Source organism: Giraffa tippelskirchi, chromosome 10 (genome assembly GCF_054371585.1).
Source record: "Giraffa tippelskirchi isolate mGirTip1 chromosome 10, T2T-mGirTip1v1.2.pri, whole genome shotgun sequence".
Classification (NCBI taxonomy): Eukaryota; Metazoa; Chordata; class Mammalia; order Artiodactyla; family Giraffidae; genus Giraffa; species Giraffa tippelskirchi.
In genome coordinates, this window is record NC_137284.1 from 136,365,568 (window position 1) to 136,383,042 (window position 17,475).

The following is a 17,475-nucleotide window of genomic DNA, read 5'->3' on the forward strand; positions in this document are numbered from 1 at the left end:
GAAGTGACCAATGCGTAACTACAATGACTCGCTCTCGGAGGGGGCACTGGTTTGGTTGCAGTTGCTGTTTGCTGAGCCCTCAGCCCTGGGTCCCTCAGCTGCACTGCAGTTCACTGTGGGCATGGGGCTCACCGGGCCCATCCTGTTCTCCTGTGGGCATTGGGGGCGGGCAGCTTGTATTGTCATGCTTAGGCTCCTCTGTTTGCTGTGCTGTTGGTAACAAACTGTCTTGCTTTCATCCATTGACTCTGCATGTCTACTTTGGGTGCCTTTGGGATTGTTGTAAATCAATCTGCTTTATTCCTTAGTCGTTTTCTTTAGAGTTATTGCTTTGTTTCTCTCTGCTACCCTCTGTGAGACCTGGGTTCTTCTCCAACACTGTCCAAACCCCCACATTCACTCTGATTTTTTTCACTACTGGCCAACCCAATATCATTTTTTTGCTACTAAAAATAATCTTCAGCTAACATAATGCCTGTGTTTGGGGATGGGGAGGATCTTTCTTTTTAGATAAAACACAAAACTTCCTCAATTACTGCATCCATTTCCAGATCTGGGTTCACATGGCAAGGTCCATTCTTCCCCTGGCTTGTTGCTATCCTGCCTTTATATTCCAAAACTTCTATACCAAGTGGTAAATTGAAATGTCACAGATACATCCTATGTATGGTAATGAGAGAAGGAATAACTTAAATAATATATTTCATTACAAAGAAAGAAATATAGGTTGAAATTCTTGCTTCTGCATCTTGATGACCAGGCAGTAACTAGTATTTATTTATTATACAGTGGAAGTGACAAATAGATTCAAGGGATTAGATCTGATAGACAGAGTGCCTGAATATCTATGGACAGGGCTTCATAACATTGTACACAGGTGGTGACCAAAACCATCCCAAAGAAAAAGAAATGCAAGAAGGCAAAATGGTTGTCTGAGGTGGCCTTATAAATAGCTGAGAAAAGAAAAGAAATAAAAGGCAAAGGAGAAAGGGAAAGGTATACCCGACTGAACACAGAGTTCCAAAGAATATCAAGGAGAGATTAGAAAGCCTTCTTAAGTGAACACTGTAAAGAAATAAAGGAAAACAGTGGAATGGGAAAGACTAGAGATCTCTTCAAGAAAATTGGAGATACCAAGAGAACGTTTCATGCAAGGATGGGTACAATAAAGGACAGAAATGGCAAGGACCCAACAGAAGTAGAAGAGATTAGGAAGAGGTGGCAAGAATACCCAGAAGGACTGTACAAAAAAGGTCTTAATGACCCAGATGACCATAATGGTGTGATCACTCACCTAGAGCCAGACATCCTGGGGTGCAAAGTCAAGTGGGCCTGAGGAAGCATCACTACAAACAAAGCCAGTGCAGGTGATGGAATTCCAGCTGAGCTATTTCACATCCTAAAAGATGATGCTGTTAAAGTGCTGCATTCATATGCCAGCAAATTTGGAAAACTCAGCAGTGGCCACAGGACTGGAAAAGGTCAGTTTTCATTCTAATACCAAAGAAAAGTAATGCCAAAGAATGTTCAAACTATCTCACAACTGTGCTCATTTCACACATGAGCACATTTTTTGAGTTAGGTAATGCTCAAAATCCTTCAGGCTAGGCTTCAACAGTACGTGAGCCAAGAACCTCCAGATGTACAAGCTGGGTTTAAAAAAGGCAGAAGAACCAGAGATCAAATTGCCAATATCCATTTGATCATAGAGAAAGCAAGAGGATTCCAGAAGAACATCTATTTCTGCTTCATTGACTATGCTAAAGCCTTTGATTGTGTGGATCACAACAAATTGTGGAAAATTTTTAAAGAGATGAGAATACCAGATCACCTTACCTGCCTCCTCAGAAACCTGTATGCTGGTCAAGAAGCGACAGTTAGAATCAGACATGTAACTATGGACTGGTTCCAAATTGGGAAAGGAGTTCATCAAGGCTGTATATGTCACCCTGTTTATTTAACTTATATACAGACTACGTCATGAGAAATGCTAGGCTAGATGAAGCACAATCTGGAATCAAGATTGCTGGGAGAAATATCATTAACCTCATATAGGCAGATGACACCACACTTAAGGCAGAAAGCAAAGAAGAATTAAAGAGCCTCTTGATGAAAGTGAAAGAGGAGAGTGAATAAGCTGCCTTAAAACTCAACATCCCAAAAACCAAGATCATGGCATTGGGTCCCATCACTTCATGGCAAATAGATGGGGAAAAAATGGAAACAGTGGCAGAATTTATTTTCTTGGGCTCCAAAGTCACTGCAGATGGTGACTGCAGCCATGAAATTAAGACACTTGCTCCTTGGGAGAAAAGCTATGACCAACCTAGACAGTGTTTTAAAAAGCAGAGACATCTCTTTGCTGACAAAGGTCTATCTAGTCAAAGCTATGGTTTTTTCCAGTAGTAATGTACAGATGTGATAGTTAGAACATAAAGAAGACTGAGTGCTGAAGAACTGATGCTTTTGAGCTGTGGTACAGGAGGACTCTTGACAGCCCCTTGGACTGCAAGGAGATCAAACCAGTCAATCCTAAAGGAAACGAATCCTTAACATTCATTGGAAGGACTGTTGCTGAAGCTGAAGCTCCAATACTTTGGCCAGCTGATGCAAATAGCTGACTCATTGGAAAAGACCCTGATGTTGGGAAATATTGAGGGCAGGAGGAGAAGGGGGTGACAGAGAATGAGGTGGTTAAATGGCATCACTGACTCAATGGACATGAGTTTGAGCAAACTCCGGGAGATAGTGAAGGACAGGGAAGCCTGGTGTGCTGCTGTCCATGGGGTTGCAAAGAGTCAGACATGACTAAGTGACTGGACAACAAAATAGCATTCATTTCTTTACTACGCATTCCATGTACCTTTTGCTTTGACAAGCACCTCAGCTAGATGGGGTTCTTCTCTTGGTAGGAAGACCATAAAACTTAATTCTTGAAAAACCTTAAAACTTAATTCTTTAGGTTTAGATTTCCCTGGTGGTCCAGTGGTTAAGACTCTGCATTTCCACTGCAGGGGGCATGGGTTTGATCTTTGGTTAGGGAAGTAAGATCCTGCATGCCCCACAGTGTAGCCAAAACAACAACAACAACAAAACCAAACCCCTAAGCCCTCACTGGTCTGGCTGTGTAGGGTCACATGTTCTTCTGTTAACTGAGCAGGTGCTGTAAAGTAGCATCTCAAGGATATTTGGGTTCTATGCCTACTCCCCCCTGCCCCCATGTTGTTTTTACAACACTTCTGCCTTTGATAATGAGTCAGTGCTTCTCAAATGCCTCCAGAATCCCCTTTTATACATAATCACCATGCCCCCCTAATGGCAGTTCAGTTCAGTTCAGTTCAGTTCAGTCGCTCAGTCGTGTCCATCTCTTTGCGACCCCATGAACCGCAGCATGCCAGGCCTCCCTGTCCATCACCAACTCCCGGAGTCCACCCAAACCCATGTCCATTGAGTCGGTGATGGCAAGAGGAGCCCAAAATAGCAGCACCAGTGTCAATCAGTAGAATGATTTTTATGCCTCTGGTGGAATCATTTCTGTCCTTAAGTATTAAAAGCTCCAAACTTTGGAGATGTAACTTATGAAATTTTTTCATACAACCCTTCCTTCAAAGACTTCTGGAGGATGCACTGCATTAAAATTCCTCAGAAGGAGGAAAACATGGATCCAGGAAAAGGATGTATTCAATGTAGGATAGAAGTGAAGGAAATCCAGTATGTTGATGGAGGGAGATGCCAGAATGACAGCAGAGCAGTCAGTTCTTATTGGAGCAAGAAAGGACTCTGCTAAATACGTCTCTGTCCTCTGTCCATGGGATTCTCCAGGCAAGAATACTGGAGTGGGGTGCCATTTCCTCCTCCAGGGGATCTTCCCAACCCAGGGATCAAACCTGGGTCTCTTGTGTCTCTTGCATTTGGAAGCAGATTCTTTACCACAAGCACCACCTGGGAAGGGGTACATTAGGAATAGTATATAAAACCAAGTAGGGATATCCCTGGTGGTCCAGTTTGTAAGACTCTGAGCTATCAATGCAGGGGGCCTGGGGTTCAATCCCTGGTCAGAGAATTAGATCTCACATGCCACAACTAAAAGTTTGAATGTGGCAACAAAGATCCCGTGAGCCAAATAAAGTCCCAGTGCAGCCAAATAAATAATAACTTTTTTAAACCACGCAAACAAGACAATGTTACAATTATTAACTTGAAGAGGAAAAAATTGTACCAAAAAGAAATACAATTCAAGTATATGCTTTGTCTGTGATTATTCATAGTACTATGACAGAGGATGAGATGGTTGGATGGCAACACCAACTCAATGAACATGAGTTCGAGCAAACTCCAGGAGATAGCAAAGCACAGGGAAGCCTGGTGTGATGCAGTCCATGGGGTCACAAAGAGTCGGACACAACTTAGTGACTAAACAACAAATGAACAACATGCCATGTAGGATCTTAGTTTTCTGACCAGGGATTAAACCCACACCCCCTGCATTGGAAGCCCAGAGTCAACCACTGAATCACCAGGGAAGTCCTCAGTTTTGATTTTTTAGGTGTCCACAACCAACTCTCTGAAGTTCAGTCATAAAATGAACATTTGACGGGATACCCAGTAGCTGACACACTCTCAAGAAAGACAAGAGAGAAATGGCTTGAAGGCTTACCCAGCCAGGACAAGGAATGATGGCCCATCCACAGCAGGACTGCCCCAACAAAGACCCCATGCCCTACTACAACACAAACACTACTGCTCCCCACAGTGACGCTGGGCCTAGAGTCTGCCATCACTGTCTTCTAAAATCAGACACTTCTATAGCCACCTGGTCCGGAAAACAAGACTCTGTGCAGTTCTGGCTTCCTTATGTTCTCACTCCCAAATAAGTGAGTCTGCTTGGCAGAACCCAGGTGACAGGATGTACCTGAGCTGAAACAGAAGCTAGGAAAGTAAGGTCTGGCTTCCTCCCGGGGGAAGTGAAACTCATGATGTGTAAATCCCCAAATAGAAGTATAGCAACCAGAAGTCATGAAAAATGTCCCCAAAGCACCCTTAATTAAGTCAGTACAGACCCAGATCTCAAAAGGTCAAACCATTCTCAGCTCTCAGCTCTCTGATTACCAAACCTGACTATGCTTCTGGTCCTCGAGTGCTTCCCAGAATCCTCTTTTCTCCACTAAAGTCTCCACTGGAGCCCATTTACAGGCTTACAAAGAGCCTATTAAACATTCTAATGCTTTCTCAAAACCTTGGAGATAGAGACTTCCCTGGTAGTCCAGTGGTTAAAAATCTGCCTTGCAATGCAGGGGACATGGGTTCGATCCCTGATCAAGGAACTAAGATCCCACATGCTGCAGAGCAACTAAGCCCATGCACCACAACTAGAAAGTCTGTGCCTCGCAACGAAAGATACCACATGATTCAACTAGGACCTGAGGCAGCCAGATAAATAAATAACATTTGCATAAAACTTTGGAGATGTATAAGTATTCAGGGTCTTCTCAAAGGACAGAGTTGGGGCAGGACAGAGGAGGTACATGATAGATGAGTCAGCATTCTTGTCTCCCAAAGCCTTGAATTCCTTTTTCTACATCCTATCAAGGAATTTCTGGCCGTTCATTGTTCTTTAATGTAAACCAGGTTGAATCCAAGCTCATTTAATCCAACACAGAAAACTATGAGAAACATACAGAGCTGGGAGAAATAGTAATCATTACACAATCCCTGGTAAGAGGACCCATATCAATAAACCAGCCCTATCTAAAATTATGCTGTCCCTCCTTGATGGAGTGCCTTAAATTTATTATAATAGATACTTCCAGACTTTGCACATACAAATCATCAAATTCCTATCATATGTTTTCATGGGTAAATACGTTCTCTTCCCTACGTTGATTCCTACACTTACCTACCCACACCCACTGGGCGTTGTGGAATTGAATTCTGCTTACCAGTCTCCTAACTCTGAGGCGAAATTTTAGTATCCTCCTGCAAGAAGGGAAAGCCTTCTTCTCACAAGGGATTAGGCAGTGGGAAATTTCCAGAAGGATTTGAGGGTTTGGATCTTCTGAGTCTCTAGAATTAATCCCTAATTTTCACTGTTTCATCATGCCTCTCTTTTACATAAAAGACTAGATTGAAGCTATGACTTTGGCAGTCTTCAAAATTCAACAACCCAAGGAACCCAGATTCTGAGTTCTTCTTCTTTGAAATTTTTGGTCTCTTTCTTTGAGTTATTCAGTGTCATCAGAAGCACTCATTGTACCCCATTGTCCAGGAGTTCTTCATACCCTTTATGTTGTCCGAAAGCAGCAGCCACCTCGTTCCCTGGATACCCTCAGCCAACAAATGGTCCTTGTTATCAACAACTTATAATTAGCTGCAGGCCACTGACAGCTAAGTTCCCAACCCAGAATATTGCTGGAATCTTGCCGAATTCTATTCTGTCTTGTTAGGATAAAATAAACTCCCTGGAGACCTATAACCTGCAATCCACTCTCTAGTACCAATTTCTGTCTCAGAGTTCTTCAGTTGCAAGCAAGAGGAATTTCTCTATCTTTAGAAGGAGCTTGGGTTTTGTGTCCCTCGCTTCTTTGGTAGCTCAGCTGGTAAAGAATTCGCCTGCAGTGCAGGCAGACTGCGGTTCAATTCCTGGGTGGGGAAGATCCCCTAGAGAAGGGATAGGCTACCCACTCCAGTATTCTTGGGCTTCCCTGAACGATAAAGAATCTGTCCGCAAGGCGGGCAGACCTAGGTTTGATCCCTGGGGTTAGGAAGATTCCCCTGGAGGAGGGCGTGGCAACTCACTCCAGTATTCTTACCTGGAGAATTCCATGGACAGAGGTTCCTGGTGGGCTACAGTCCATGGGGTCTCGAAGAGTCGGACACCACTGAGCAACTAACTAGCACGGCACAGAATCAGAGACAACTAGAGAAACAGGCTTAGAAAACGCAGAACCCCCTCTCCCAAAAAAAAGAAAGAAAATGCAGACTCAGAGCAGCACCAAGGATGCAGGACGTGGATTTAATCCACACTCTGTTTGGGACACTGTTACCAGCTTGAACAAGGCTCCACCATGTTCTCTGTCCTTATGGTTTTCCATTTAACATTCAAAGTCCCAGGAGCCTCTCTTGGGCCTTATTGCCTGCCTGTGCCAGTTATCTTCCCTTTTCCATCCAAACCCACTCTCTCCCTTCTTCACCCTCTCTGTGGCCAGAACCAGAGGGTTTCTGCCTATTCTATAAGACCATAGACTACATCAATGGTCTCATTGCCTCTGGGCTCCAGATGGGTTTGGCCAGCAGGAAGTCCCAGTAGGAGATCAGAGGGGGAGGGGAGAATGGAATCAAGACAATTATTCCCTCTCTTGCAGTAACATGAGGCTGGCTGTGTGTCCCTCAGTAGAAAGAAATTGCTCTTCTTGTGGCAGCCTCTTCCACTCAATTCTCTCTTTCCTAGTTCCAGTAACCATGCCCTCCCCTCACCCCTAGGGCCATTATGAACTTTAGCTAACTGGATGCTCCCTCCTGAATTTTATATCTTGATCAGGGATGTCTGTCATCCCCACTAAATGAAGGTATGGTAGTGGGAACAGCATCCCGACCAGGCAGTGCTGGCTGTGTGACAGGGCTGGGCATCCATCCAGCTTCTTGTCCTCTTTTGATTCCTGCCAAGAATCCCAAATTCCTCGTGTGGTTCCCGTAACTTTCAGCTGTTGTCAAGACCTTCCAATAGTCTTCCAATGAACTCTGTTTGGCTTAGGTGAGCCTGTCGCTTCCTATACCTACAACCATGAAGTCTAATTGATGTGCTGCTATCCCCAGAAAAGTAGATGCTGTGTAAACATGGTAAACACAGCTGTCTTATTCATCTGTGTTTCCTCCAGTGCCTGGGTCCTACTAGATACCCAGTTAAAAGCTGTTAAGTGAATCCATTTCTGCCGTGGTCAGTCCTGGCTGCCCCATATCATTCCTCCCCTGAAACGAGGGAAGAAACTATAGTCTTTGCTGAATGAGCTTAGTGAAAGTGACTTCCCAGAGACTATTTCTTAGATGAAAATAACATAACATAAAGGATTAGTAAAGCTTTTAAGGGCCGATAAGCACATCATTTAAAAGGGAAAAGGAATAAAACATTGTTATCCAGAGTCATATAGAGTCCACCAGGACATGACATTTGCAAAACCCATCCCCCAAACAATGTAAGAATGCCTGTTAAAGTTTCTGAAATGGACCTCAGAGAAAAGAGAAAACGTCCTCAAGGAATAATACCAAGAGGGACCCACTCAAAATGTGTGATGGAAATGAGATGAAAGCTTCACAAATGCCCTATAAATCTCAAGAAAAAGAATCAACAGCAGGTCCATTAAGACTCTAGTGGTGCTGAGACAGCAGATGGGAGAAGCAGAGAACCTGGGGACAGTGAATATGTAGAAATGAGCCATTCTGATCTGCATCCTGGGGCCACCAAGGCGTCCACTAATGAACTCCCAGAACCACAGATCATTGATTTAGAAAAACAAAACAATACATGTCTCATCTTCAGCAAGAATCATGTCACTTTAGTTTAGCCAGAATCCTCCTTCAGTTCAGTTCAGTCGCTTGGTCATGTTTGACTCTTTGCGACCCCATGGACTGCAGCACACCAGGCCTCCCTGTCTATCATCAGCTCCCTGAGTTTACCAAACTCATGTCCATTGAGTCGGTGATGCCATCCAACCATCTCATCCTCTGTCATCCCTTTCTCCTCCTGCCTTCAATCTTTCCCAGCATCAGAGTCTTTTCAAATGAGTCAGTTCTTTGCATCAGGTGGCCAAAGGATTGGAGTTTCAGCTTCAACATCAGTCCTTCCAATGAATACTCAGGACTGATCTCCTTTAGGATAGACTGGTTTGATCTCCTTGCAGTCCAAGGGACTCTCAAGAGTCTTCTCCAACACCACAGTTCAAAAGCATCAATTCTTCAGCACTCAGCTTTCTTTATAGTCCAACTCTCACATCCATACATGACTACTGGAAAAACCATAGCCTTGACTAAACGGACCTTTGTTGGCAAAGTAATGTCTCTGTTTTTTAATACGCTGTCTAGGCTGGCCATAACTTTCCTTCCAAGGAATAAGTGTCTTTTAATTTCATGGCTGCAGTCACCATCTGCAGCGATTTTCAGTTCAGTTCAGTCGCTCAGTCATGTCCGACTCTTTGCGACCCCATGAATTGCAGCACACCAGGCCTCTCTGTCCATCACCAACTCACGGAGTCTACCCAAACCCATGTCCATCGAGTCAGTGATGCCATCCAACCATCTCATCCTCTGTCTTCCCCTTCTTCTCCTGCCCCCAATCCTACCCAGCATTAGGGTCTTTTCCAATGAGTCAACTCTTTGCATGAGGTGGCCAAAGGATTGGAGTTTCAGCTTCAACATCAGTCCTTCCAATGAACACCCAGGACTGATCACCTTTAGGATGGATTGATTGGATCTCCTTGCAGTCCAAGGGATTCTCAAGAGTCTTCTCCAACACCACAGCTCAAAAGCATCAATTCTGCGACGCTCAGCTTTCTTCACCGTCCAACTCTCACATCCATACATGACCACTGGAAAAACCATAGCCTTGACTAGACCGACTTTTGTTGGCAAAGTAATGTCTCTGCTTTTAAATATGCTGTCTAGGTTGGCCATAACCTTCCTTCCAAGGAGTAAGCGTCTTTTAATTTCATGGCTGCAGTCACCATCAGCAATAAAGTCAGCCACTGTTTACACTGTTTCCCCATCTATTTGCCATGAAGTGATGGGCCCAGATGCCATGATCTTAGTTTTCTGAATGTTGAGCTTTAAGCCAACTTTTTTACTCTTCTCTTTCACTTTCATCAAGAAGCTCTTTAGTTCTTCTTCACTTTCCTCCTTACCCCTGATGTTTCCTCTTAGTAAATTTCCATCCACTGCTCCCTACCCTGTTCCTTGGCTATAAAATGCCACCAATAAGGCTTCCCAGGTGGCTCAGTGGTAAAGAATCTGCCTATCAATGCAGGAGTCATAGGTTCAATCCCTGGGTTGGGAAGATCTCCTGAAGGAGGAAGTGGCAACCCACTCCAGTATTCTTTCCTGGAGAATCCCATGGACAGAGGAGCCTAGCAGGCTACAACCAATGGGGTCACAAAGAGTTGGACACAACTGAGCAACTGAGCACACACATCCATGCTGTAGACAGAGTTGACGCAATTTCTCTCCTCAGTTGCAAAATTCCATCATGGTGGTCCCTATACCTGTTGTGTTAACCCCTCCTGCCCCAAATAAAGTCTTATCTTACTTAAAAAAAATAAAATAAAAAGCCCACAAGGGGTCAATCTTGAGAAATCCAAGACTATGGTTTCAAAAGAGAAAAACAACTACTGAGAATGGTAAAACTTCCTAAAATGAACATTTTAAATGAAAATTTAGGATTATTAAGGCTAGGGCATTTATTGGAGCTGTATCTTGAATGGAAACAACCAGAAATGCAACAATCTAGAAATATACCGAGAGGGTTCATTTCAGGTTTTAGAATCTGTTTCTGATTCCTGTTTGACTTAGAATAAATCAATTAATTTCCCCATTGGAGAGATACATTTTTTCACGATGCTCCCAAACAAAACACTGTTTTTGAATGTTAATAGTTGCAACAGTAACTGGAAACACACCATGTGTCCTTGACAAACAAGTAGTCGTAGTTTATTCCAAGTTGGTCTTCTTGTGGTTGTTTAGTCGTGTCCAACTCATTTGCAGTTCCATAGACTGTAGCCCACCAGGCCCCTCTGTCCATGGGATTTCCCAGGCAAGAATACTGGAGTGGGTTGCCATTTCCTTTTCCAGGGGATCTTCCTGACCTAGGGATCGAACCCATGTCTTGGGTTCTGCATTGGCAGGTGGATTCTTTACCACTGAGCTATCAGGGAAGCCCTCTTATAGCCCCCTAAAATCTCCAGTCAAGCATGCTGCCTTGTACAACAAAGGAAAGGAATTTCTGTCACATTCCTCCCTCCTGTCAAGGGCCACATCTGGATGCAAGAAGAACATGACCCCTAGTGGTATGAGATCTTCACACATCCATCCTCAGGACGTTCCATTTGTAAATGCTTTGGATTTTTCAAAAAGTGTCTCCACTTCTACAGTCTAATGCAATTTTCCCAGTTGTTATTTGGAACTATACCTTACAGATGAGAAAAGTAAAGGCCAGAACAGCTTGGCATGAGCTTGGGCAGCTCATGAGTCTCAAAGTCCAGAGGGCAGTGGGGTCAGCGGCCTCTGAGCCTCTTTTCATGAGTGTCAGTCCCTGTTGTGCCCATTTCTGTTAGTCATCATCACTGAGACCTTTGGTTGCAGGCTTAGCCCAGCCTAGCTGCTAAACCAGGGGCCCAACCCAAGCCCAAGCCCAAGCCCTGGATTCTTGCCTAGGTAAGCAGGCTGTCACCAGGTGGCACCACACCGCAGCCGGGCCCCCAGTGGATCAGATCTGCATCTCCCAGCCCCTTGGCTGAGTAGCGTAGCCCCAGGCATTTTATTAGCTTCAGAATAATGCCCCACCACTCAATTGACTATTTGGGACCTCACTTGTCTGTCTATAGTGGAGTTCTACTGTTTTTCAGTGGCCAGTTCAATACATCTTCAAGAGTATTTTTTTGTTGTTAGAGCTGCATTCTAAGTCTCTGATTAGATTTCATTATTTTCTGAGTAAAAGTTTCTGATTAGATTTCTTTGTGACTTTCGCAAGTTGTATGCGAGCATTTACACATTGGAATATATATTTTTATTATATTTTTTTCTTTTACATGACAGGCTAACACATTTTCTTTTTCTCTCTCTCTTTTTTAAGCTTTTTATTTTGAGTTGGAATATAGCCAATTAACAATGTTGTGATAGTTTCAGGTGAAAAGCAAAGGGACTCAGCCATATATATATGTATATCCATTCTCCCCCAAACTCCGCCCCCTTCAGACTGCCACGTAAGATTGCAGCACATCGATTTCTTAAAACTACATATGTACATATTTCTATAAGGATATAATCACTGAATTTTATTTCAGAACAGCAAAAGAGGTATTATAAGATATTTACCACAAAAAAGGAACTTGAGTCTGACAAGGTTGAGGCCATCATATAGGAATATTGACCTTCCAGATATTTTCTGGTTGACTTGATGATACTTGAACAGATAACAACTTTCAGCTTACTTTGCTATCTCCACTTTCTCCTGCTCTCTCCTCACCCTGGGGCTGCTCCCAGAGGCTCCTTTGCTCTGCTGGTCCCATACCTTCTCTTTACCTATCAGAGAAGCAAGTTCCTGACAGCATCACTTGCTCCCTGGTACAATCCCAGGAAGGCCATTGCTCCCTCCTAGGGTCCCTCCTACTGTTTCCCAGTCCCCCAGCTTCATCTTGCTTGTTCTGCCCTCACCTGGACACACTTTACATCTCTAATATCTTCTGGACTGTCTGTCCAGGTGAGATCCTGGGCTGTGCTCTCTCTCCTGATGGCCTTTTAAATGTTCTTTTCTCCAGCTGGAGATGCATCCTGTTCTCATGGAATAATCTTTGTCAGTTCAGCCTGGAGATCTGAAAAATGGGGAGCTCAGCTGAGCTTTTCTGCCTCTGCAGAGACAGTGCTGTGATCAATAAGGGCTTCTACTCTTGAAGATTTTCCTTATTGCTGTGTCCCCTAAGCTTATTACTCATCTCTCTGGTTGTCTCTCTCCCATTGGGGGTGGCAGGTAATCTGAGAATACACACAATTATATTCACTTGCTTTCTTTATTATCCAAGCCATACCCAGATTTTATGTTGTCCCTGTCCTTTGACCACCATTTAACCTCTTTCCTGGTTAGACTGTCAATAGTTAAAATTTTGCTATTAGAAAATATTAGGTATTTACTGTGGGTGTCAGAGGGAGTAATTCTGTGACATGGCTTCTTTGCAGAGGTTGCTGATAATCCATCAATATCCTTCATCTTTAAATAATAAATAATACAACTCTCCAGTTCTACATGGACTCAAGGCCACTCAGCTAAAAATCTACATTTCCCAGCTTCCCTTGTAGCTGGGTGTGGTCATGTGACTGAATTCCAACCAATGGGATGTGAGCAAAAGTGATTATGTCATTTCCAGGTCTTGCCCTTAAAAGGAATGAGTGTACACTCCCCTTCTCTCTTCTCCTTCTCAATGGCCAGGATGCAAACATGATGGCAGGAGCTGAAGCAGTCACCTTGGAACTCAGAGATGGAAGTCACCTGTTGAGAATGGCAGAGATACTCTATCAGCTGTAGACTACATTCCTTTGGACTACTATGTAAGAGAGGATCAAAATTCTACTTAGTTTAAGTCACTGTATTTTGGGGTCTTCTGACTACCTATTTTATGCTCTAAGCTTCATGTTACTGCCATTAACCAGGAGCCTATCCTTGTTACTTGTACTTATTTGTGTTTTCTTAGTTCAAATTTTATGTTTTCTGTCTTCCTTTTAAAAACTTAAAACTGTTAGCTAGCGGGTCATCTAACTTTTTTTTTCTTCAAAGCATCAGCTTATGGTTTTCCTCATTCTAGTGTGTTTAGAGTTTTAAGATTATTTTTGTTACCTATACACTTGAATTAATTTCTAGCCATTTATGGAATTGTTGAGTCACATCCTTTCCTCCTCAACATTTTTTCTACATTGTTCCAGTGTCCTATGCCGTCTAAAACTGCTGAAAGGAAGTCCAAGGTCAGTCTCATTTTATTCTTCTTGGTAGATGGTCTGCTGCTTCTGCTGGGATGTTCATAGTAGGAAGCTTTTGTTATCCCTAAGATTTAGGAACTTCACAAGAGCTATTCTGATTTCAATGGTTTCTTTACTCAATTTACCTGGAATATAGGAAATTCTGTTCATTTGCCAAGCTGAGTCTTTTTGTTTCAGAAATGGCTTTTCTTTGATGCTTGTGACTACTTTTTCAATTTCATTTGTTCCCTCTTCATCAGGACTCTAGCTGTATGTTGCATCAGTATAAACATTTCACATAGCTATCACTTTCCTTCTAATCATTTCATCTCTTTGTACTTCTTTTTTGTGTCTGTGTGATATTCTCACACCTGTTATCCACGGCACTGACTCACTTTTCTGTTATAGCAACTCTACTTCTTGTGGTTTCTAACGTGACTTTCAGATATTTAGTGCGTTTTTCTTCTATTTCTTTCCTTACCTTTTCAAATCTTCTTTTCATCTAATTTTGGTACCTCTGAATTTTTGTTCCATAGGGTCTCATATTGTATTCAGTTAGAGTGATACTTTTCAAAGAATTTATTCTATTTTCTGAAATCATTTTTCTTCTGATTTGTATTCTTTATATGTATTTTTCTACTGACATTCTTTGGGAGAGGAGGATAGTGTCTCACGTAGATCCCATGGTAGCTCTTTACTAAGAAATAGTGACTAGTACTTGAATCCATCTGCCCTTGAGATATAATTCCTATTTCATAGGAAATATATTAGCTAGAGAAGCAAGCTAACACAAGGGAAAACCAGAGATATACAGAAGGTGGGACATTCTGTAGGACAACTGACTCAACTGCTTCCACCAGTAAGTGTTCTAAAAAAGGGACTGGATGAGATTAAGTTTAACAGGTATTACAGTCCTTGATTGGATACTGATATGGATAAACCAGCTAAGAATAATTGGAAAAACTTTAATATGGCCTGGAAATTAAATGAGATAAAATAACTAAAACACAAAGGTAGAAAGTGTTGCCTAAACAAAACAGGTATAAAAACCTTATAAAACCATTTTTACAGTATGATCTCATTTTAGTACACACACAGGTAGCTGTTACAGTGAGCAATGTTCTCTGGGTGGTAGAATATGCTATTTGTTTTTAAATTTGTCTGTATTTTCTAATATTCTACAAGTACATATACTTTTTATGTAATACAGTTTTTTTTTAATAGTGACACATATTATTTAAAATTGGAGAAGGGAATGGCTACTCACTCCAGTATTCTTACCTGGAGAATTCCATGGATAGAGGAGCCTGGAGGGCTATAGTCCATGAGGTCACAAAGAGTCAAACATGACTGAGCAACTAACACTTTACTTTTATATTTAAAATATTTACCATGAAGATAATAAACCTTAAACTTCAAGGTCCCTTCTCATGTCCCCTTCCAAGGTCTAGGAGGACGTCCCTCTAGCAATTTTGTACCATACTTTTGTAGGATTTTTAAATTTAATTTTTGATTTCTCTAGCATTTTAAAATTGTGGTAAAAGACAAATAATGAAAAGTTCACTCTTTTAACCATTCTTAGTTTTACAGTTCAGTAGTAGTACATACATTCACATTGTTGTGCACCACTTATCTCCAAGGCTTGGTCATCTTTCCAAATTCAAACTCTGTACCCATTAAACAATAACTCCTGACTCACCCCTCCCTCCAGTCTTTTTAAGAATCTCCAAAGCTGTATAAGCTTTAAATTCCACAAAACCGTGGCCTAGCCTCAACTGACAATCAGATATCCTGGTCATTCTTGAGAAAGCTTTTGAAATGATACTTAACCCTGCCAAGGTGACTTTAACCTCAAACCAAAGGACAATCAACAACGTAGTCAAGGAGACTCTCACCAAAGTGCTCATCACTAAATGTGCAAAAGTCAGTAACTGTGACAACATCAACAGTGTATACACAGAAAAACAAAACCAGTGCATGTTACTAGAATATATATTAAACAACTTTTTCTGAAAGTTACTTGTTTGTCATTCTTAAAGTCCAACTTTATTGTAAAGTAAGCCTATTTTCTTCATTACTTAGAATTATTGGTAAATAGTACCATAACTCCCTGTAAAATTAGTCCAGAGGAATATATAGACATTTTATATAGTTCTATCAGCTAGTTTTAAGTCTGACTCAAAATCAAAGAAACCTTTATTTCTTTCATACTTAGAAGAGGTTCAAGGTAAGAGTCCAGGACTAGTATAATTTTATGATCCTCAAGGAACTGGAGCCCTTTTATCTTGCTATGCTACCATCCTTAGCATGCCAATTCATGGCCCAATAGGGTTGCTCAAGTTCCATCCATCAAGTCTATATTCCAGTCTGAAGTGAAAAATAAGGAGTGAAAAAGAGCATGCCCCCTTCCCATGATGATTCCTCACAGAAATTTCACCCAACTTTTGAACTTGAATCATTTTTGCCCTATAGCCTTAGCTCGCTGAGAGAGAGGCCAGGAAATATAATCTTTATTCCACAAACTTGTGCCCAACTAAAAACCAAACACTATTACTAGAGACCCAATGGTCAAATATATCCAAACCATACATCTAAACCAGTAAGCTTTACTGCTGCAGTAAGCTTTAACAGTGAAAAGCATCATATCAGTGTATTAATTATCATCACTTTTTTACTGTGTGTTATTTCCAGGGAAATGTAAACCACGGGATGGGGTCTCTGACCCCATCCCTAGAGAATGTTATCATAGAAGACATTTCCCCACATGGTAAACAAAGGAAAACAAGGAACGTGAGTGTAGAAGTTGTTGTGCCCACGAGAGAGCCTATAGAGCCGGAGCATAATAGAAACAGCCAGAGAGGGGGGGTGATGGAATCAGCAAAGGAAAGCCTCGTGACCTTTCAGCCTTCTCCCTGACTTGATAATGAAATACAGAAATAAACCTCCCTGCTTGTACTTTGCATATTTTGGTTGTCATGTTGCTTTTCTAAATTGATTGCATTTGACCTTGATGGGGGAATTTACCTTGGTGGTAATAGAGTCTGGAATTTTGTTCAAACTAGAATAGGATTTCTCCCTGAAATAGTGGTATTGGTCAGTAGGAATGGTGGTCAGTCTGCTGGGTTCTTTGCCTCTGATCTAGCTGCCCTAAAATCTGGGCTCTTTTTTCCTCTGGCTTAGGGATAAGGGAGATTCACTCTCTGAGAAGGAGCAGGGTGTGTTGATCTAGCAGAGCTGCTCATTGGGATTCTGTTCCTCTCAGCTGGCACCCCCACCCAGCCAGCCTCTGAGTAAGAAACCACTTACTCCTACTGTTCTTCAGTTTCACTTCCTTAGGGAAATTAGCCCTGCAGAAGCAGCCAGCCAGAGGTAGCAGAGTATAGAACAGGCACTTACAGTCCTGCAGCTTCTCCCAGAACCAGCAGAGGCTACTACAGATAGACCAGGGCACATGGGGCCCACATGGTAAAGAACTCAGGAAAGCTGTTTTAAATCAACCACCGCCCTTAAAACTCTTTGGGGGTAGGTCACATTTGGAGTAAGGGAGGCTTGAAAGGCAGGGAGGGGACTTTCCTCTTAACAGCGGAAGGAGCTTCCTAACAGCCTTCCTTTTCTGCTTTGTGCCTGGGTCAGCAAGTTCTAGGGGAGCTGCATCCTCAGGTCCCAAGGGGGCTGGGGCCTGTCAGGGCACTCAGCAAGCTGTGAAAGCACTCTGGAGGAAAAGGGAGGCTCCTCTACATTTCCCTTTCCCGCAGGCCTGCCCTGGTT

General features: G+C 42.5%; 1 long non-coding RNA gene across 1 annotated transcript; it reads right to left on the reverse strand.

Annotated features, from left to right (window-relative positions):
- Positions 1-12,753: 12,753 nt before the first annotated feature.
- LOC145522558 (uncharacterized) lies at positions 12,754-17,442 on the reverse strand. Its single transcript, XR_014066032.1, has 2 exons — positions 14,989-17,442; positions 12,754-13,243 (listed from the first exon to the last, which is right to left on the reverse strand). It is a non-coding gene; the product is annotated as an uncharacterized LOC145522558 (long non-coding RNA).
- Positions 17,443-17,475: the final 33 nt, after the last annotated feature.